The 20,990-nt window shown below is 55.2% G+C and overlaps 1 long non-coding RNA gene across 1 annotated transcript in view; it reads left to right on the forward strand.

The window, feature by feature from the left end:
• The first annotated feature begins 4,454 nt into the window (after positions 1 to 4,454).
• The window catches only part of LOC105871202 (uncharacterized), a 37,268-nt gene continuing 20,732 nt past the window's right edge, over positions 4,455 to 20,990 (forward strand). Inside the window, exon 1 of the long non-coding RNA XR_012913668.1 lies at positions 4,455 to 4,843. This is a non-coding gene — a long non-coding RNA (uncharacterized LOC105871202). The remainder of the gene's footprint in view (positions 4,844 to 20,990) is intronic.

The following is a 20,990-nucleotide window of genomic DNA, read 5'->3' on the forward strand; positions in this document are numbered from 1 at the left end:
TTTTCCTGGATTTATTTGGGGGAAGAGTCTCGAGTTATGGGAAAGCTGGAATTGGGTCTCTACAACTCCTTGAGTTTTTGCCACGGTGCTAGGAAAGAAGGGTCCTCTGAGAAATGCTGTGCCTGGGCACATCTCTGTCGCCGTCAAGCCTCTGCCACCATGACGATTGTCTCAGAGCATCTCACACACTCATCCTGCTCGCTCGGTTAGACGTGCCGGTGGCATCAGGAGTCCGTGTGCTTTTTTGATCCAGCTCAGCACTTCCAACCTGTGATCCTGATTAAAGCTCCGTCCCAGCAGTCTTCAGCCGCTCCAGTCGGAGGTTGTTCCTCCCGCGCTGTATTTCACCGTCTACAAACATGGGCACAAAGCTGTTTACTGAAGAGCAGGGGTTCCGTTCCACCTCAGCTGCCAAGGAGGCAATCAAATGCTTTCCTTTTTTGTAACAACCAGAGGAATGACGATATGATGTTAAATGAACAGAAATGTTTACTTTGATCTTCCTTTAGGTAACTCTCAGATAAAACAAATCTTCAGAAATTATTTGGAGTGTAAGTCACTTAGAGTATGAAGTAGGGAGCTAGAATGGTCTGAGTTGGCAATATTGGTGTTAATAGTACATTCAAGAGCATTTCTGGCTGGGCATGATGGCTCACACTTATAATCCTAGCACTTTGGGGGGCCAAGGTGGGAGAATCACTTGAGGACAGGAGTTCAAGACCAGCATGGGCAACATAGCAAGAACCTATCTCCAAATAAAATAAAGTAAATGAGTCAGGCATGGTGGCATGCACCTGTAGTCCCAGCTACTTGGGAGGCTGAGGCAGGGGGATCACAGTTTGAGGCAGCAGTAAGTTATGATTGTGCCACTGCACGTGACCAAGTGAGTCCCTTTTTCTTAAAAAAACGTTTTTTATGTTTCAACAGCCTATAATTGAATGAACACACTGACAACAAAACAATGCCATTTTAACATCACTCTGATTTTCCTTGTCAGATTCAAGGGTTGGCATACTTTTTCATAGTTCCATTCTTTCTGACTCTTTTTGGGTATATTAATGTGACAGTGATATTACATACAGGATTGTCCAGAAAGTATCCAGCCATGTAATATGAAAAATAGGGACATTTATTAAAGAAGACACAAGATACTAGAGACATTGTACATAGCACAACGACGCCTCAGTCCCCTTCACAGTAGGCACCTTGGGACCTCACACAGTTCTCCCGGCGTCTCTTACCCTAACCCGCACACGTTCAGCATTCTCAGCTGTTCTGCTTGTTGCAGGCCTTCCAGAACGTGGATCACTTTCAACAGCTCCTCGACCATCTTTGAAGTGCATGTGCCACACTTTCATTTCTGCAGCACTCATTGCATCGTTCCCGAAAGCCTTCTGAATCATCGAAATAGTTTCTGCGGAGAAATGTTCAAGCTTAAGGCAAAATTTGATGTAGATTCGTTGTTGTGCTTGCTCAGTGATTTTGGGTGTGACGGCCACGCAGTGCACGTGCTCACTCAGCGGCGTCTAGCGCCCCACTGACTAGTGCAGTGAAGTCGTCATTGTTCACATGCGCGCCCAGCCACTCTCCGCGGCTGCCAGGCTACATCTGTGTCACACCACGTTCTCCTTATCTTAACAATGGCTGGATACTTTCTGGACCGATGTTACATACTTTAGCCCATCTCTGGATCTGGACAGTTAAGTGAAAATGAATCCTTGCCAGAAGAGAGCTGACCTGGCTGAAAGAAGAACCAGTGACCCTACCCTAGGCCTCTTTCCCTGGGAACCTGCTGGCCAAGGCACCTTGTCCCTCATTGTAACCTGAAGAGAGTGGGTGCACTGCCCTAGAGCAGTGGCTCTCCATTCTGGTTGCACATTACATTTACACGGAGAGACTTTAAGATGCTAACGCCTGTGTCTGTCCACCCCAGACCTATTGGAATCTCTGAAGATGGGGCCAGGCAATTGGTATTTATCAAAACTTTTTATTAATATATCAGTCCAACGCGCAGCCAGGACTGGGAACCTCTTGTCAGGAGGAGTGGAGTTTTCTGAGGGAGACAGAATCAACTTGTTATTCCCTGGTGGAATTTTCAGGTCTAGTAAAAGGATTGTGGATATGGATAATCTCCAAAGGGGAAGTAGAAGATTTATTGTAAAGCTGCTGGCCCAGCTCCTTAAGAGTGAGTTCTGGAAATAGAGGGTGAATGTGTTCTGGAGGCTGGAGAAGGGATTTGGAAGCAGGATGAAAATTTCACTATTTGTGAAGAGGACTTAAAGATGCCCTTAAAGGGGTGTGATGAAGATGCTATTCTCTTTCTTTAGAAAATGTTGCAAAGTGTGGATAAACTTCAGATGTCATGAACTTTAGATGTCATATAAAAGGAAACACCATCAGGTTGACTGTGCGGAGAGGAGAGAGTTCTTGGAAAGGGACTGTGTCCTGTGCAGCCCTTCAAGCCCCTCCTTGCACTGAGTTGTGGGCAGGCAGGTCTGTGGGGGTTGCTGACTTTGGTAGACTGTGTTGCAGTGCTGAATTTTATTAAGGGGGGCAGTTAGTTCCTGAATAATTAGAGTAATTAGGTGGGCAAAGACTGAACAGGAAACCATAAGAATAGGATGATCACCGAGTGGCCCTTACCACAGAAGCACAACTGAAATTTGCAAGTTGCAGCCACTCTTTTCACCCTACCACTTTTCTGGGAGTTTATGAAAGCTCTTCAATTTCATGTATGAAATTATCACCTTACAAATAACATCCAAATCTGTTTTAAATATTGCCTATTCCAAAGTGAGTAGTTTGAAGGTACACTAGGGTTTGACAGGTTGGCGAGGAAGTTGACTTTGCCAGGGATGTCTTCCTCCTCCTGCCTGTCCCTCCTCAGCTTTGTGAGACATTGGAAGTGACCTGGGAACCTCTAATCCTGCACATTCTGTGGGGTGGCAGGCAGGTCTCACCAGCCTGTGGAACAAATGCAGTCGGGCCTTGGGCCATGACGCACGGTGCTTACTGGGCCTTCTGATTGGCTTCGGAGAGGAAGAGCTGCTCAATGGGCTGCTCATGTGTGGGTCACGTTATTGGCATGTATGCATTTTAAACAAATGTGCGTTTGACTGTCTCTGGCCATCTCTGCGAACTTTAGACGGTTCTGTCTGTATTTCCAAACTGTGCCCTGCAGCTTGCCCATTGTGGGTGGGATGAACTGTTGCAGGACAGAAGGACTAAGTGCAGTTTCAGGTTTCTGTTTAGGGGTCACCTCCCCAAAGAGGCCTTTGCAGACCACATTAGCCGGTGGTGTGCTGGCACATGTTTAACAACCAGCTGTCTGGGGATGCAGGGGGCAGCCCTGATTTGTAGCTTCTGCCAACTTTGTAGTGTAAATGTCCCCATTACTGCAAGCCACCAAGGGGACAATGCAGAAGGTGGACTTGGAAAGAGATGCATGGCAGGATGAATGTGCAGTATATAGCATTTCCACCATGCAGACATGGTAGACATAAATACCCAAGCACAGACCAAGGGTTGGCAAATTGCAGCTTGGGGACCAAACCCAGCCCACCACCTGTTTCTGTAAATAACATTTTATTGGAACACAGTCATGACTATGTATTTAAGTATAGGTTAAGTATTTCTTACCTGAAATGCTCAGGACCAGGAGTGTTTTGGGTTTCAGTGTAATATCGTTGCTCAAAAAGTTTCAGCTTTTGGAGCAATTTGGATTTCGGATTTTCGGATCAGGTATGCTCCACCTGTAGCATATCAATGGCTGCTTTTGTGCTACAATGGCAGAGTCAAACAGTTGCAACAGAAATCACGTAGCTCGCACAGTCTAAAGTGTTTATTATCTGGCCCTTTACAGAAACAATTTGCTTATCCCTGGCTCAGATAACTGTAAAATGCAAAATAATTAGGAAGTGATGAGTTTTAAGTATTACCTTTGTTTTAAATATGACTTAATTCATGGTAAGTTATGTAATTGAATGTTAAAAATGGATAATTTAAGAATGGGCTCATGAAATCCCTGAAAATCTAGCAACCGCTCTTGTAGGCCATGGTGCCAGCCCTGAGGCAGACTACTGACCGTAGTCTCGACACACCTGCGGGGCTTTTCCACGCCTTTCATTTTCTCCACGCGGACCCCCCGAGCGGCCCCTCCGGCCTCGGCCGCCATCCGCGCACAGAGCAGGTGCTCGGACGCCGGGAGTGAAGGCGGGGAGTGTCAGAACTCAGCGCAGAAGCCGCGCCATGCACTGCTGTCCCTGTGGCCAGAGTGAGGTCACTGTTCCCATTTCCGTTGAGAAAGCACCAGAGGGTTAGGGCCAGGTAACTTTCCTCTCAGAAGCGGGGCCGAGCTTCCCTCACAAGGAACCGAACGAAACCACGCGTGTGACGCGCCCGACCGAGTGCGCGGTGACGCAGGCGGCGGCGCGGCGGCGGCGGCGGCACGGAGGCCACACCCTGAGGGGCCGGTCGCGAGGCCAGTCCGTCTGTCCGCCCGCTCCCCAGTCCGAGTCCGTCTGTCCGCCCGCTCCCCAGTCCGAGTCCGTCTGTCCGCCCGCTCCCCAGTCCGAGTCCGTCTGTCCGCCCGCTCCCCAGTCCGAGTCCGTCTGTCCGCCCGCTCCCCAGTCCGAGTCCGGCGTCCGCAGTGTGTGCCGGCCTAGGCAGCTCGGCGCCGTCCGCGCGGCAGCGCCACCTGCTGGTCCGCGCGGGCCTTGCCGTGCCCGGGCTCGGCGGCGGCGGGCGACTCCTGCAAGCAGATGTGGCAGGCGGGGCCGCACGCCAGATTCCACCGTGCGTCCCGGAAGGCCGAAGCCTCCGTTACGTCACTGCAGGACTGCTGGTCAGTGCCGGCCATTTCCGCTCATGATGTCCCTGCTGGCCGTCCGCTCCGCCTTGCACCCGCCCGCCCGCAGCGCCGGCTCCTGTTGCGCTCGGAGTGGAGAGGGAGTCGCGCCCTCTGCTGGGCCGCCCGGGCTCCCTGGGGGAGAGATTCCCACCCTGCCCTAGCCCCGTGGGGGGGAGGATAGCACCGTGCCCTAGCCCCGTGGGGGGGAGAGGCTCACACCGTGCCCTAGCCCCGTGGGGGAGAGGATAGCACCGTGCCCTAGCCCCGTGGGGGAGAGGCTCGCACCGTGCCCTAGCCCCGTGGGGGAGAGGCTCCCACCGTGCCCTAGCCCCGTGGGGGAGAGGCTCACACCGTGCCCTAGCCCCGTGGGGGAGAGGCTCGCACCCTGCCCTAGCCCCGTGGGGGGGAGGATAGCACCGTGCCCTAGCCCCGTGGGGGGAGAGGCTCGCACCATGCCCTAGCCCAATGGGGGAGAGGCTAGCACCGTGCCCTAGCCCCGTGGGGGGGAGGATAGCACCGTGCCCTAGCCCCGTGGGGGGAGGCTCGCACCGTGCCCTAGCCCCGTGGGGGAGAGGCTGGCACCGTGCCCTAGCCCCGTGGGGGAGAGGCTAGCACCGTGCCCTAGCCCCGTGGGGGGAGGCTCGCACCGTGCCCTAGCCCCATGGGGCTCGGAGAGGCTATCGCCATCCCCTAGTCTTGTGGGGGGGAGAGGCTAACATTGTGCCCTAGCCCCGTGAGGAGAGAGGCTAGCGCCGTCCCCTAGCCCCGTGGGGGACAGTAGGTCCCTTCGCTGGCCCGTGTCTCAGTGCAGGCCTCGTATCCGCTGGCAGCTTGCTTTGTCAGGGTCCCAGTAGAAAACCAACCCCACGCTCATCAACGTTTCCCAAAGACCAGCCTTCGGACCGCCGGTGTCCGAGACGTCGGGGGCTGTAGGAATGCAGGCTCCGAGTTCCCATGCAAACCCACAGCGTCACACTCTCAGCGCAGGGCCCTGGAATCTGCATTTTGAATTTTTTTCACACACTGAAGTGCGACAACCACTGCCCCAGCCCCTGCCATTGTCAAGACTTTTTTCCTTCAGGAAATCCCGAAAAGGGTTGTGTTGGATTCAAACTTGCACAAACTGCTTTTTGTGAGACAGCGAGCATCTCTTACAAAGCCATAGATAGTGCCCACCTCCGCTCGAGTCGTGGGTGAATTAAGTGACAATGGACCCGCTTGGACCAGCACCTGGCACGTCACGGGGTTCCTGCGTGTTGCTGCCGCCGCTGTTGCCTGGACGAAGTCGGCTGTGCGTGTCCTCAGGGCTCACGTCGAAGAAAGCGCCCGGCCTGCTGGAAAGGTTCCAGTGCGCCTGCAGGTTGCTGCTGCGGGTGACACCTTCCTTGGTGGTCTCTCTCTGAGCCTCAGTTTCTCCATCAATCACACAGGGGGTTGTCTCTGCTGTCCTGTCCTGCCCTGACACTCGGGGGCGCGGTGCTTTATAAGCCCCTGCTCCACATGGCACTTCCGGCGGTGTCTGGGGCGGGTGTGTGCACAGACCCGTCCTCAGACCGCGGACTTCTCTTGCTTCGATTCCTTCTCAGCCCCTGCCCTCAACAATTGCACACAAATTGTGAGTCACATGTGTGCTCAATACATGTGTGCTGGTTTTTCAAAAGTCTTAATATTGTGCATACCTTGTACCCAGCAATTCTATCGCTAGGAAATTTTTCTAAGGAAATAATGATCACAGCTGTGCCCAAGATTAGCTGTAAAAGACTCCAGGCAGCATTGTTTGTAACAGCGCCAAACTTGCAAAACTTAAATGTGCAGGGCCTTGATAAAGTACGGTTTAGCTGGACCCTAGAGTGCTGTGCAGCTATTGACAGTTCTTCTAGAACATCATTTTTTAAGGACATGAGCAAAGGTTCATGATATATTAGGTGAAAAAAGTGAGTTATAAAAACTTGGTATTCTGTACCCCCATAATATGCCAAAAAAAAAAAAAAACCAAAAAACTTGGTATCATAGTGGATCTAATTTTGTTTATGAAAAGATTTGTGCGTGTACTGAAACGTTTGTCAGTGGGGACTTCACTGAGTCCAGAGATGACAGTGACAGCAGATGATTTTTATGTTTTTGTTTTTCTCTTGTCAGTACTATTCAAATTAAAACCAGCAGTTGACTGAATGGCAGGGCGGGCAGGGAGGGCGGCCAGGCAGGGGCCATTTATCAGAGGGAGATAAAGGGTATGAGAAAGCTTGTGAGCTGTCAATCAAATCCTGTTGGGATGTTTGGGGGTGTGCGGTGGTCATTTTGGAGGTCATTTAGCACGATAAAAGCCCAAGTGGATTTTCACCAGTTTTGAAAGGAGAGACGAGCCCATTTCCTGGCCATCCTGGGAAGAAAAAGACCATGTCTGTCTGCAGGGGCTGCGGCTGGCCCGCGGAGATCAGGGGCTTCTATGGCCCCAGGGAAGGAGGGTCTGCAGCTGGCACGGAGGGCGAGGCCACCAAGACCTCAGCACATCAAGGGGTGGGGCTGGCGGGCGCTGGGGTGCTGCCGGTGGCTGCAGTCGAAACAGGAGCTGTCCCAGACCAGAAGGACCATTCTGGGGGGCGGGGGTCCCCAGGGGGTGGCATACGGTGTACACCATCAGGATCACGCTGGGGAGACTGAGGCAGCTGAGGTGGGGAAGGAAGCGGAGGACTGTTTCGTGGTGTTTGGTATAAAACAGACTGCCAGGATCGCCCTCCAGCTCTCCCTGGCGCCGCCTAGAAAACATTTTCCACTCGTCAACCTCACCCTCCGAGTGGGCAGAATGGAGCGTTTTATTTTACGGGTGGAGAAACTGAGGCCAAAGGAGCTGGAAGATCCCGACGGAGCTGCTTGTTAACCACACTGGTGCGATGGTGTCTCCCGCGGCGCGGCCGGGCGGGACGGGGCAGCAGGCCAGGGCCCTCCGCGGAGGGGCGGAGAGGAGAGGCCGCAGCCCCACCCTCTGCAGGCCATCGCCGCGCTCTTCCCCAGCCCGGACAGAGGGGTGCTCCGAAAAAAGACAAAGGGCAGCAGGGGGACAGTCCCGGCCGCGCGGGAGGGCGGAGGAGGCACGGTGGGCTTGGCTTGTGGCGCTGGTGGGCACAGTGGCTCTGTGGTGTTGGGGACGGAGAGCCAGCACAGAGCCCTGCGGCCACAGGGTCTTTTTTTTTTTTTTTTTTTTTGAGACAGAGTCTCGCTTTGTTGCCCAGGCTAGAGTGAGTGCCGTGGCGTCAGCCTAGCTCACAGCAACCTCAAACTCCTGGGCTCAAGCAATCCTTCTGCCTCAGCCTCCCGGGTAGCTGGGACTACAGGCATGCGCCACCATGCCCGGCTAATTTTTTTTTTTTTTATATATATATCAGTTGGCCAATTAATTTCTTTCTATTTATAGTAGAGACGGGGTCTCGCTCTTGCTCAGGCTGGTTTTGAACTCCTGAGCTTGAGCAATCCGCCCGCCTCGGCCTCCCAAGAGCTAGGATTACAGGCGTGAGCCACAGCGCCCGGCCTAAGCCACAGGGTCTTGACAAGCGAGAAGCACAGCTGTCGCCCCAGCCGGAGTCTGCTCCCGGGCTGCCTCCGACTGGCGAGCATCAGCCTGGGACAGGCGGTTCCTTGCGTGCTGTCCCGCTCGCGAGACTCGCTCCTGCTCCCTCAGGAGGACGCTGAGGCCGGCAGCGCCTGTGGGGCTTGGGCCCAGCACCGCCTGGCTCCGCGGGGCTGGCCCTGGCTCTGAAACAGGGGGGCACGGGGTGCTGGCCCGAGATGACGCCCCGGGTCCCACCTGCGTCTGCTGTCTCTGGAGATGCCTGCCGGCCCCCAGCACTGTCCCCTCAGGTGGGGAGCCGTTGCCGGGGTCAACGCCGCTCGGCAGGTGGGGGTCTGATGCTGCCTCGGTGTCTCCTGTGCCTGTCATGTGCTCCGTGTGCCCAGAGAGTGCGCCATCGCCCGCCTGGGAGGGCCGCCTGGTGTGCGGGGCCTGAGCCTGCACTGTATTCAAACTCCCACCCCTCGCCCCTGCCAGCCTCCCCTCCGCCCCTCAGGCCCGCTCAGCCCTTCCCTTCGCCCTCCAATGGGAGAGCCCGCAGCCTCCAGAGGAGCGGCTGCGCCCGGGACACCTGCTGAGCTGGAGGCAGAGCTGGGTTAGAGCCCAGAGTGGGACGCCCTGCCGGGCGGGGCCTTTCACCCTGGGGCGCTGTCCGCAGGGCCGCCGGAGGCCCAGAGGGGGCCCAGAGGGGGCTGGTGCTTGGTCTGCGCCCAGCAGGCGTCCCTGGGCGGCCTCTTCCTGCCGTGCACTTGGGGCCTTCCTGAGTCGCAGGGCACCGGTGGCCCAGAGGCTGGCCTTCCTCGGGCCTCTTGGGCTGTAAGGGTTCCAAAGCCCGGCGCAGGTGGTGGCCGCAGAGCGCAGGTGCAGCCAGAAGGACCTGTCTCTGCCGCCGACTGGCCCGCGCCACTGCGCGGCTGCCCCGGCTGGCCGACAGGCTCCCAGGCCCGGGCCTGCAGCGCCCCTCCCGCCCCTCCTCGCGACCCCCTGCGTCCTGCCTCTGCCTGCAAGGCTTTCCCTGCACAAGCGCGCTCTGAGGCCCTTCCCTGGTGCGGAGGAGGCCCGGCTCACCTCTAGAGCCGGCGCCCCCTCGTCCCCACGGTGACCACTGCCCCAGACACCTGCAGGCCCTGGATGTGCAGTGCTCTGTCTGCATCTGGTCAGCCCCAGCGGTGGGGCCCCCAGAGGGCGAAAGCCACACCGTCCCTGTCTCCTCAGCGTGGGCCCTGCCATCGTCACGCGCATTTCCAAACTGAATGTTCTTTTGTGCCGTGCTGTGTGGGGCGTCAGGACTTTTTTGGTCCCATTTTCTCCTGATGTGCCACAGAAGAATTTCCCTCACCCTTGCCCAGCCCGACCCAAAGACTCAGGGTCAGCCGCCCCCAGCCTGCTGCTTCCAACGGCAGACATCCGCAAGGCGGGGCTGGGCCACCGCGCCCCACTGTCTCGGGACCCTTGAGCCCCGAGCTCTGGCTCTCTTGGACAGGCCCTTGTCGCCAGGCCTTGGCCAGCGCGTAGCAGGGACGGGGGCCCTTCATGGGCAGACCCGCCCCCCTTGTGGCCCCAGTTTGAGCCGGGTGCTCTGTGAAGCCAGCCGCACGCAAGCCGCGCCACTCTGTGCCCCTTGGCAAGCCCGTCTTTCTGCTGGCCTCAGTCCCTCCCTGTGACATGAGGTGTCTAGACCAGGACTCTCACGTGTGCCTAAAGGGGCCAGGCCGGTGCGCCAGGGAAGGAGGAGGGTGGGTGTGGGTAAGGCAGGGGGAGAAGCGCGTCGAGATATTCTGATTTTTGAAACAAAGTTAGAAATTTCCAGGAGAAGTGAGAGTCCCTGGTTTGTAAAACTTTATCGACCTTTTTCATCGTTTGAAAGCACTGTGTGGGCCAGCAATGCATGCGTTCTGGCCCAGACATCCTGTCCGGCCAGGCTAGGCTCTACGTCCTTCCGCCGGGGCTTTGGCACGTGGTGGCGGCGTGGGAAACCCAGGAAGGCGCGGCGGGCGCAGGCTGGGCCGCCCCTCCCGGGCTGCGCAGGCGCCTTCGTAGGGCGCTGTCGTGGGGATCGCCTTGCTCTCGGGCGCCCGAGCTAGCATATGAATTTTTGATCAGATTGCCTTTTGAATGAGTCGACTGTCATGAATAATAGGGCAAAGGGCGCCAGCATTGTGTCTTTAACTATAACTGTTGCAATTAATTATGGGTTTAATTAGCATACATGGAGGGCAGCCCTGGAAAATAATACCTCCCGGGTTACAGATGCCCTGGCAGCTGGAACATGAAGTGTGATACCGGGCTGGGGCAGAGATAGTTATTAATAAATTACTCCCATTGTCAGAGACCCTTATTTATACAAATTAGCAGGGGATACATAATCAACTTTAACTGTATAATTTATAATAATTGATTTCATTTTGACTGACCACTAGTCGCTTACCAAATACCCTCGGAAGAAAAATCGCCCTATTAGGGTAAGTTTAATCCTAAACATAGCTAATGAATCCTATTACTTTAAGGTCATATTTGAAGCTTTTGTTAATTGTCAGAACCATTTTAAATTGATTAGAGTTAAATTAAATCAATGTAATGTTTAGAAAAACAATATTTCTAATGGATGAGGCCAGGCTGACCTCGAATAAACATATTTATCAACCGATTCCTGGTGACGAGAAGGGGACCAGCTGGGCCCATAATTCACATTTGTCTATAATATGGGAAATGTCACCAGGCAATTAGTTATGCCAGGTAATGGATAGGGAGCAGGGGACTCCCCTCCGGCAGCAGCTGGGGTGGATGGGGGTAGAATGTTCCGGACACGAGCCAGGGGCTGCTCACCTCCCAAAGGCCTCCTTTTCCCCCGGCCTAAACACAGCGCTTCCCGGCTTCCCCGCTCACCTTTCCCGATGCTCGCCTGGCCACGGATGGCCACTGCCCACCGCCAGCCTCTTTCCCTCCCGCGCTGTCCCCTCCCTCGGGTTCGGTCCTCTGGTCTTCCTCCAGGAGCTGGGATGCACCGTCTGTCCAGCCCACACCCCTCACCATCCCTCGGGGTCACGCGGGCGCGCTCGGGCACCCTGCCGCCGGGAAGCCCTCCCTGAGCCCCAGACTCCATCAAGCTCCAAGCTGGGCTCTCAGGGCCACACTGGTACCTCTCCCAGCTGCTGCTTTCCACCCAGGTGACTATTCGGTGGCCGTCTGGCTCTCACGCCGGGTTGCAAGCTCCGCGGGAGCAGCCCTGTTGCGGCCACTTAGCGCTGGGTCTCAGATTCTGGCTGGCCACAGGATCTCCATGCTGAATGAATGAAGGAGAGAATGACACAGAACTGACGCTGTGCTACTCTGCACGTTCTGGCTGAAAGGGCCAGGAGGCTGGGAGACTACTATCCCCTACTTTCGGAACATTTGCCAAAGGCCAAGTGCTTTACAAACATTCAGCTAGTTTTTGTGACATTCCCAAAGTGGTATGTCCTGGTACCTCTGTTTTACAAAGTAATTTATCCAGGGTGTCTTGGCTAAGCCATAATGGAGCCGGGTTCAAATGCAGGTGCAAGGGAATCCAGAGCCTTTCTGGAGCCTGCGTCTGGTCGGTTGGGCTGCCTGCAGGAGGCAGCGTGGGGGCCTTGGATTTCCAGAGGGGGTGGGTGGGAGCTCTGGGCCAACACCTGAGAGAATGGTCTGAGCAGCAGAAGACAGTGTGCAGGAGAAGGAGGGTCCCTTGCAGTGGTCCCTGCTTCCGCCCCAGCCCAGGAGGATGGCAACGCGGTGGGGTGGTAGGCGGGGTGGAATCCTGCGCGAGGGCTGTACCGGGGCCAGTCCTTGGTGGGGAACTTCTTCGCCATGCTAACTGAGATGACTGTGCTAACTGACCCCAGGGTCAACTCAGGCCTCATTTCCAGAGCTGTGGAATGAACTCCCAGCCATAGTCTTGCTCAGAGGAAGGGCGGGCACTGGGGGACACCCTGCTCTCTGTGCCCACCCCCCAACTTCCATCACCCGGTTAGTTGCAGGAGGTGGGCATCCCCTACTTTATTTGGCTTCTGCTTGGCACCTTGGGAGTAGAAAGGAGGTGGCAGGCAGGCTGGGGTCTTTCAAGCCTGCTGAAGCCTGAAAGAGAGTCCTTTATGCAGACGAGGGTGCCCAGGACCGGAAAGGCACTCACAGTCCCTGTACAGGGGACGAGACTTTGAGGATCGGCTGGATGGCCCTCGGTCATGCGCCCCGAACTCAGCCTTCTCAAAGCTCTCACGTACCTGCCAGAGAAAGCAGGGAGCTGCTGGCATGAGCCCTTCCTCGCCAACGAGAAAACTCAGGCCGGGAGTGGCAACACAGCGGCCCCAGGGAGCAAAACCAGGGGCGGGCTGCAACTGGACGTCCAGCCTCCTGCCTCCGACTTTCCTTCAGGGATCAAGGCCATGAAGAAGGAGCAAAGCTGAGAAACTCACAGGCTGGAGCCACGACTGCATGAAATGTGGGATCCTGGAACAGAAAAAAGACATTGTGTAAAAACTAGTGAATCTAGATAAAGTCTATAGTTAATAGGATTGTCCCATTGTTAGTTTTTCCAATTTGACTAATGTCCCAGAGTTACACAAGGCGTTAGTATTAGGGTATATGGGAACTATTATCTTTGCAACTCTTGTGCAAATCTAAAATTATTCCAGGCCAGGCGCGGTGGCTCACGCCTGTAATTCTAGCTCTCTGGGAGGCTGAGGCGGGCAGATTGCTCGAGGTCAGGAGTTCGAAACCAGCCTGAGCAAGAGCGAGACCCCGTCTCTACTATAAATAGAAAGAAATTAATTGGCCAACTAATATATATAGAAAAAATTAGCCGGGCATGGTGGCGCATGCCTGTAGTCCCAGCTACTTGGGAGGCTGAGGCAGGAGGATCGCTTGAGCCCAGGAGTTTGAGGTTGCTGTGAGCGAGGCTGACGCCACGGCACTCACTCTAGCCTAGGCAACAAAGTGAGACTCTGTCTCAAAAAAAAAAAAAAAATTATTCCTAAACAAAAAAATGTTTATTTTAAAAAAAAACTCTTTAGTTAAAAAAGATGTCAGACAGTACAGGGGTGGAAAGCAAACCTCCTTCCAGTTCTAATCCCCTTCCCTAGAGTCACACATTTTTACCAGTGCACAAAGCACTGGTAGAATAATCTTTTCATGAATAGACACAGGCAGGTAAATGTACGCCACCATTCTGGGGACACCCAGGACACTCCGCGTGTGGCGCTGTGCTTTGCTTTCATTTAACCAGATAACTTGATGACTTACAGCAAGAGTGTGTTCATCTGCGCACAGCCGCCTCGCGTTTCACTGCCTGGTTGTGGTCATTCTACTCAGCCGTGTAGGTGGTGTCCAGACTGTAGCTGCTGCTGTTCTCCCTGCCTTTTTGGTAGGGATTGGCAGGTGGCAAGACAGCAGCTGCTTTCCCAGGTGCTTTTGCACTGTAACAAACTCTCTCTGGGCTCTCCTGAAAACCCACCCGTGAGCCAAAGTGGCCACTGAGGAAAGAGCATTTCTCGTCACACCTGAACCCTTCCGTCCCCACGCCTCTGTCACTGGAGGAGACATGGCGCTGCTTTGCAGGGGTGGCTGCGGTGGGTGGCTGGCGGGGTGGGGGGCCTCTGGGGACACCTTGAAGCCCGCACTGATGCATGTCTCTGGCAAAGGAAGGTGCTTTACCAACGGACTCCAGAGACAGAGAGCGCTGGGTCTGACGCGTTGTCACCCGGGAGGGGGCGGCTGGGGCCGGGGGTACAATAAGAGCACGTGTGAGAACTGAGGAGACAGGTGGGTGCGGACTGCAGTCCAGGCTGGGCTGGGGGGTGGTCTGCGTCTCCGAGGAAGTTCCGCCCCTGCCGGGGAAGCCCTGGAGGCGGAGAACCCGCTTTTCCCTGCTTTGTGCAGCAGCTTCGCCTCTGAAGGGGCCTTTGGCCTGTTCCGGTGGTTTGAGGGCATGCTGGGATCCGGAGGGGTGAGTAAGGACAGAGCCCTCGCCTTCAGGGAGTGGGGATCCAGAAGTTGTGTGGCCTAAGACCAGGCCCTCCTGCCCTTAAGAAATGGAGAGCTCAGCTGTGCTTAGATAATGGCTGGAGCTCCGGTTCGTAACAGGTGGAGCTTCTCCCTGATTGGCTGGGGTAGGGAAAGGTGGCAGGCCAGGAGGGAGCAGCTGGTCCCTTCGGGCCGTCCACCAAAGGTGGAGCCTGGGGTGATAAAACAGTGGCCTCCAAAGGTATGTCCACCCTGACCTTGTCACCCTCAGAAGCGACCTTACTAGACTGAGGGTCTTAGCAGATGTAATTAAGGCTAGGGTCTCCAGAGCTCATCACACCTGCTCCAGAGTGGGCCCTAAAGCCGATGACAGGTACCTGACAGGCGACAGAAAGGGAGAAGACACACAGCATACAGGAGAGAGGTGTGGGGGCGCCTCGATGGCCCTTCGGCAGCGTCTCAGTGGCACAACAAGAAAAGAGTTTTCCGCCCCCCTTCATGTGAAGCAGGGTGAGGCAATTAGCGAACAGCACACATCTGTTTATACTCATACCTCCGGTTATCTCTTGGGTTGTGAAGAAAGGCAAAAGGGAGGTGGGATGCACAGGGATCGCGCAGAATTCAAAGAAAATTAATCACTTCAAAGGTCAGCTCATGGCCAGCGCATAATTAGTTTGTGCCTTGCTAGGGCCCTTTGGGGGGGGGGGATAAAAGGCACCCCGCAATTCAGGTCGGGGTCCTTGCCTAAGGAGAGCGACCACTGCGTTGGGGCTCTAAGGCTCGGACCCTGGCTAGCCAGAAAATAAACCTCCTCTTTTGTGATTGCATCCTCAATGTCTCTGCTTTTCTGTCCGGTGGGGCTGTGGAAGGTCGGTCCCTAACATTTGGGGGCTCGTCCGGGATCTGCCTTCCCCACAGACTATCGGATAGAATTCAGGGCTGAGGGAGGAGTGTGAAAATCCACCCCGGACTAGCCGGGTGTGGTGTTGGGCAAGGGACGCGGAATCCCCTTGCAGGACCCCGGATCAGGACGCCGGCACAGGACCTAGGCGGACGCGCTGGTGGGTCGCCGGTCGGAGCCAGGCGGAGACGTCCTCTGGCCCCGTTGGGACTCCGGAGCTGACCTTGTAGCCTAGGGCTCGGTCAGGAGGAGCTGGAGCTGACCTTGTAGCCAAGGGCTCGGTCAGGAGGATACCGGGGAGCAGGTCCGGACCAGGTTAGGTTTATTGTTAATTCGTTTTCCGTATGTTATCTGTCGTCTGTCTCGTTTGTCGCCGGCTTTTGTGTTCTGTCTGAATGAATGGGTTTTGTGAGTGAGGTTGTTGATTCCACAGGCCCACGCTAAGACCCGTGAGGAGACATCGGAGTGCCGAGGACTGGAATTGACTAGATCAAAACCGGAGCCGGTACTTCCTTATAGTTGCTTGTCTTACGCCACCATGGGACAAGCCATGACAACGCCCCTTTCCCTTGTACTGGGCCACTTTAGAGATGTAAAGGACAGGGCCCATAATCTGTCCTTAGAGATTAAGAAGGGTAAATTGGTCACCTTATGCGAAGCCGAATGGCCCATGTTCAATGTCGGGTGGCCTAAGGAAGGGTCCTTTGACAGGACCGTGGTTGAGAAGGTAAAAGAGAAAATCTTTGGGCATCCTGGGCACCCCGATCAGATTCCATATATCATAGTCTGGCAGGACCTGGTCAGAAACCCCCCGCCTTGGATGCGAGCTTTCGTGCCCCCCCTTAGGGGACGTACAGAGATCCTCACAGTACAAGAGGCTGGGAAGAAGGGGAAGCCAGGTTCGTCACCCGCCAAGGTTCTCTCAGACTCTAACCTCTACCCTGACCTGACCGGGCTTGAATGGAATGCCCCCACATTTAATGCCCCTCCCCCTTATAATCCCAGAGCAGCACTCGCGGCCCCAGCAGCCCCCGAGGTGCCTGCGCCCCAGCGGGATGCCACTGGAGGGGAGGGAGGACCGGCCTATGGCACTAGGCAACGCACAGGTCGGACTCCAGACCCGGAGCCCGCGAAGGCATTTCCCCTACGGGCAGTAGGGCCCCGGGGAGACGATGGGACGCAGACTTATCAATATTGGCCTTTCTCCACCAGTGACCTGTACAACTGGAAATCTCAAAACTCAAACTTTTCTGATAACCCCAGGGACCTTATTAACCTTTTAGACTCTGTTCTTTTTACACACCAGCCTGCCTGGGATGACTGCCAGCAGCTGCTCCAGGTGCTTTTCACTACAGAGGAAAGGGAAAGGATTCAGGGGGAAGCAAGGAAACTGGTTCCGGGAGAAGACGGCAGGCCTACTACAAACCCGAGAACCATTGATCGAACCTTCCCCCTCGAACGACCACTGTGGGACTACGATGAGGCTGAAGGTAGGGAGCGTCTCCGGGTCTACCGCCAGACTCTGATGGCCGGTCTCCGCATGGCGGCACGAAAGCCGACCAATTTGGCTAAGGTAGGAGACATCCGTCAGGGGCCCCAAGAGAGCCCGGCAGCATATTTAGAAAGGATTATGGAGGCTTTTCGACAGTACACCCCCATAGATCCCACATTAGAAGAGAATAAGGCTGCAGTTATGATGGCATTCGTCAATCAGGCAGCCCCTGACATTAGACGTAAGGTACAGAAGATTGATAGATTAGGGGAAAAGACGTTGCAGGTTAGAGGTGGCAGAGAAGGTATACAATAATAGGGAGACACCGAAAGAAAGGGTGGAGAGGATGAGAAGGGAGGATAGAAAGTTCCAGGCCAGGGAGGCGAGAAAGGCAAATAGAGAAATGGCAAAAATTTTGCTAGCTGCAGCTGGCAGAGGGCGACAAGTGAGACCAGAAAACAGGGACAAACCTCTGCGAGAAAGGCTCGACAGGAACCAGTGTGCCAACTGCAAGGAGCATGGGCACTGGGCATGGGAATGTCCCCGAAAGAAAGGGGGACGAGAGTTGGGAGGGTCTGAAAGGATCCTGATGGCGGGCCAGGCAGATGAGTGGGGGGACGGGGTTCGGCTCCCCTCCCCGAACCCAGGGTAACCTTGCGAGTGGAGGGGAATCCAGTTAATTTCCTCATAGACACAGGGGCAGAACATTCCGTGCTAACCCAGGACAGGGGAAAACTTTCTAATAAAACCAGCTGGGTACAGGGGGCGACTGGAACCAAACCATATCGATGGACTACACGACGAAAACTAGACTTGGGCTCAGGTCAAGTGAGTCATGCCTTTATGGTTATTCCTGAGTGTCCCACTCCGCTGTTAGGCAGAGACATCCTTACCAAGCTCAAGGCCCGAATCCATTTTGAGGAAGAAGGGGTGACAATAACTGATAGTGAAGGTAACCTCCTCTCCTGCCCCCGGGTTACCCAGGTTCTGACACTAGCTCAGGCAGACGAATACAGACTATACCAGCTCACTGAACATGGAGGAGAAGCGATGGATCAATGGCTTCGCGAGTTTCCCATGGCCTGGGCCGAGACAGGGGGAACGGGGTGGGCCAAGCACAGGCCGCCTCTTTACATTGAATTAAAGCCGGGAGCCGAGCCGGCCAGAGTCAAGCAATATCCCATGTCCCAGGAGGCCAAAATGGGAATAACGCCCCACATTCGGAGACTTCTGGACAGTGGGGTTCTCCGAAAATGCCAGTCGGCATGGAATACACCCCTATTGCCGGTAAAGAAACCGGGGGGAAAGGACTATAGGCCCGTGCAGGATCTTAGGGAGGTCAATGTGAGGACCTTGGACATCCACCCTACTGTTCCAAACCCCTACACCCTGTTGAGCTCTCTCTCCCCTACTTTGTCGTGGTACACTGTCCTAGACTTGAAAGATGCCTTCTTCAGTCTGGCGATAGTGACACGCTGCCAGGAGATCTTCGCCTTTGAATGGCAGGATGAAGAGAGAGGGATCCACGGACAGTTGACATGGACGAGACTGCCCCAGGGATTCAAGAACTCGCCTACTCTGTTCAACGAGGCCCTCCAAGATGACCTGAGTGAGTACCGAGCCAACCATCCAAGGGTAACTCTGCTACAATACGTGGATGACTTGTTGTTAGCCGCCCCCGATCCCCGGACTTGCCTGGAAAGCACCAAGGACTTGCTTAGGGTACTAGGCGAACTGGGGTACCGGGCCAGTGCAAAGAAGGCCCAGATTTGTAAGGATGAAGTCACCTATTTGGGCTATAAGATAAAAGGGGGCCAAAGGTGGCTAACTGAGGCAATGAAGCAAACCGTGTTAAGAATACCTACCCCAACTTCTAGCCGGGAGCTAAGAGAATTCCTGGGGTCGGTAGGCTACTGCTGCCTCTGGATTCCGGGATTCGCAGAGAAGGCCCGACCTTTGTATGAAGGGTATAAGGCGGGGCTGGCATGGAAATGGACTGAGCAGATGGCGGATGCTTTTCAGGCCCTGAAGGCAGCCATGCTAGAGGCCCCTGCCTTAACGCTCCCAGATCCTACCAAAGAATTCCACCTTTATATAGATAAAAAATCGGGGATAGCTAAGGGGGTGCTTATGCAAACCCTAGGGCCCTGGAAAAGGCCTGTGGCATACCTATCAAAGAAACTGGATCCAGTGGCGGCAGGGTGGCCAGCATGCTTGCGAATGATCGCAGCCACAGCTCTGATAGTCAAAGACGCTGATAAGCTTACTTTAGGGCAACGGCTGCTTATCACTACCCCGCACGCTATAGAAGGGGTTTTAAAGCAGCCTCCGGGACGATGGATTACAAATGCAAGGCTGACTCACTACCAAGGACTCCTGCTGGACGCTCCCCGAATTGAGTTCCGAGCCCCCACCGCCTTGAATCCAGCCACGCTCCTGCCCATCCCCAACTCGGCTGCACCTGAGCACGACTGCCTTGAAATCCTGGCCGAAACCCAGATGGCCCGAAAAGACTTAAAAGACCGCCCCCTTCCAAGCAGCGACTTGATCTGGTTCACGGATGGGAGCAGTTTCGTCCGGGACGGACACAGGTACGCAGGGGCGGCCATAGTCGATGACCAGGGCAAACTAGTCTGGGCGGCATGCCTCCCACAGGGGACATCTGCTCAAAAGGCAGAGTTGATAGCGCTGACAGAGGCTCTTTGCCGGGGCCAAGGGAAGAGACTGACGGTATACACTGACAGCCGTTATGCTTTTGGGACTGTGCACATACACGGAGCTCTCTACAGGGAGAGGGGGTTCATCACAGCAGAAGGGAAGGAGATCAAGCATAAGCCCGAAATCCTCCGCTTGCTAGAGGCTGTCCTGCTGCCAAAGGCAGTAGCGGTAGTCCACACCCCGGGACACCAGGGTGGAGACTCAGTGGAGGCTAGGGGCAACCGACGGGCAGATGCCGAGGCTAAGAAAGCGGCGGGGGGTGCTACGCCACCAAATATCCTACACATCAGCCTTCCGCCCCCGGGCATGGGACAGATACCTCCCCTGCCAGACTACTCCAGTGCAGACGAAGCCTGGGCTGCAAAACGACTAACTGCGGAAAAAGGTGAAGATGGCTGGCTGCGAGACGAAGAACGCCGCCTGATAGTGCCAGAGACTCTGGGACGTCACCTGTTGACACACCTACACCAGACCACACATTTAGGAAAGAGAAAAATGTTACAACTGTTAAACACCGCCCAGCTCAGGTTCATGTCGCAGGGACGAGTGGCAGACGACATCGTCCGGGACTGCCGAGCCTGCCAAGTCATGCAGCCAGGGAGGGTCAAAGGGACCCATGCAGGTACGAGGGAAAGAGGGAGGCAGCCGGGACTGTTCTGGGAAATAGATTTTACGGAAGTCAAACCTGGAAAATATGGGTACCGATATTTGCTAGTTATGGTGGATACGTTCTCCGGGTGGGTAGAGGCTTTCCCCACTAAGAAAGAGACTGCTCTGACGGTAGCCAAAAAAATATTGGAGGAAATAGTCCCTAGATATGGATTGCCAGAGGGAATAGGATCAGACAATGGACCTGCTTTTGTCAGCCAAGTCAGTCAGGGACTGGCCCAGGCTCTGGGGACCAATTGGAAGCTACATTGTGCCTATAACCCCCAGAGTTCAGGGCAGGTAGAGAGAATGAACAGAACAATAAAGGAGACCCTGACTAAATTGGCCCTGGAGACTGGCGGGGACTGGGTGACCCTCCTTCCCTTCGCCCTGTTCCGAGCCCGGAACACCCCCTATCATTTAGGCTTAACCCCCTTTGAAATCATGTATGGCACTCCTCCACCCGTGGTCCCCAGGGTAAGCCCTGAGGCCCTCCCAAGACACCCCAAGGACGTGCTGCAAGCCGTTCGAGCTCTGCAGCGCGTTCACAGCCAGGTATGGCCTGCCCTTCAGGCCATACACCGCGCCGCAGAGCCCGAGGAGAAGAGTGCCGGACATTTGCATCATCCTCACCAACCTGGAGACTGGGTGTGGGTGAAGAGGCATAACAGTAAAACCCTAGAGCCTAGGTGGAAGGGGCCCTTTCAAATTATTCTTGTTACCCCCACTGCTCTCAAGGTAGACGGCATATCAACTTAGATACACCACTCCCACGTGAGGCCAGCCAACGAGAACGACCTAGAATGGTGCCAGAGCCAGTGGAGAGCAACGGTGGACC

The sequence above is a fragment of the Microcebus murinus genome, chromosome 20 (assembly GCF_040939455.1).
Source record: "Microcebus murinus isolate Inina chromosome 20, M.murinus_Inina_mat1.0, whole genome shotgun sequence".
Taxonomy (NCBI): domain Eukaryota; kingdom Metazoa; phylum Chordata; class Mammalia; order Primates; family Cheirogaleidae; genus Microcebus; species Microcebus murinus.